Below are 1,578 nucleotides of genomic sequence, written 5' to 3' on the forward strand. Positions count from 1 at the left end.
CGTGGATCCTCCTCTCCCTCCTCAGCCCATAGCCCGAGACTGGGAGGATCGACGAAAACACCACCTGAGCTCCCAGACCCCTAAGCCCCACTCCCAACTCCCTGTAGAGCCTCATGACCTGGCTGAGGGTGCTCCGAGCCGTGTCATTGGTGCCCACATGAATAAGGAGCATGGGGTAGTGGTCTGTGGGCCAGAGGAGCCGCAGGATCCTCTCCGCAATGTCTCGGATGCGGGCCCCCGGGAAGCAGCAGACTTCCCGGGCTAAGGGGTCAGGGCGGCAGTGTGCTCGGATCCTTTACATTACCCAGAGCAGAACTTAGTCAGGCCTCTTCCCTTCAGTTGCTCTAGAAGGACTCCTTCTCCCTTGGCCGCCAGCAGAGAACTGCCTTCCCTGTCCCCATCCTGGGGTTTATATGGGCCAGCTGACAGGTGCAGGTGCAGGCTAATTTCCTCATTAGCTAGCTGCCATGGCAACCTGTACCTGGGCTCCTGTCTGGCTCTTTGGGCTCTCCCCAGGCAGTTTCTGCTCTTCTAGGAACAGCCATCTAAGTGCCCTGCAACAGAGTCTAATGGTCTTAAAGCTTCAAGGACAGTTGCAGGCACCCACAGTGGCCTGCATGAGTAGTTTCAGGCATACATCAGACCATTTGCTTTGAAAGTCTCACAGATGAAGTAGCTTATTTTGTAGGGAACTGGTTTCCTTGGTCCTTGACTGTAGGCCTTGGCATAACCAACACCATTTTAAGGCCTTGACATAACTAATGCCATGATCTGCGTGTGGGGTAAGTGCATAGCAGCTTGCAGGAGAAGGGCGATCTACCTAGTTGACTGACCTATATTACCTACAAAAGTGACCTCCCTTGCAATGAGAAAACTGAAAGACACGTGGGCAATAAAGTAATAGAGTGATAGTTGCTACGAAGGGGTGATCAGCGAGAACCTGTGACATCAGAATATGTGAAGGCTTGTCAATGATTTGAAAGAACAAAAATGTAGGATGTATAAATAGCTACAGAAGAAGCTTAACATTTGGGAAGCTAGGGAAACCAAAGAAGCAAACAAGACTCAGTTGGTGTGATTGCGACTTCCAGTGCTGTTTCAGTGCCTGGCCAGCTGAGCCATTGCAATATTAAGAAGGCCTACAAAAGGAACGAGGAGGTAAAAAGCACACTGTTCAAATTTGCTGATGACACTTAAGATGTGAGGGGATGTGGGTATGCTAGAAGGGAGGAATAGGCTGCAATCAGACCTAGACAGGTTACAGGGGTGGGTGGATGAGAAAAGGATGGGATTCAACACTGACAAGAGCAAGGTGCTGCACCTGGGGAGGAATAACGAGCACCATACCTACAGGCTGGGGAACTCCCTTCTCAGCAGTACAGAGGCAGAAAAGGATCTTGGAGTTATCGTTGATGCCAAGATGAACATGGGCCAGCAGTGTGAGGATGCAGTCAGGAAGGCCAACCACACCTTGTCATGCATCCACAGATGCATCTCAAGCAGATCCAAGGAGGTGACACTCCCCCTGTATGCAGCACTGGTCAGGCCGCAGCTGGAGTACTGCGTCCAGTTCTGGGC

The sequence above is a fragment of the Crocodylus porosus genome, unplaced genomic scaffold (assembly GCF_001723895.1).
Source record: "Crocodylus porosus isolate Cpor-Errol unplaced genomic scaffold, CroPor_comp1, whole genome shotgun sequence".
Classification (NCBI taxonomy): Eukaryota; Metazoa; Chordata; order Crocodylia; family Crocodylidae; genus Crocodylus; species Crocodylus porosus.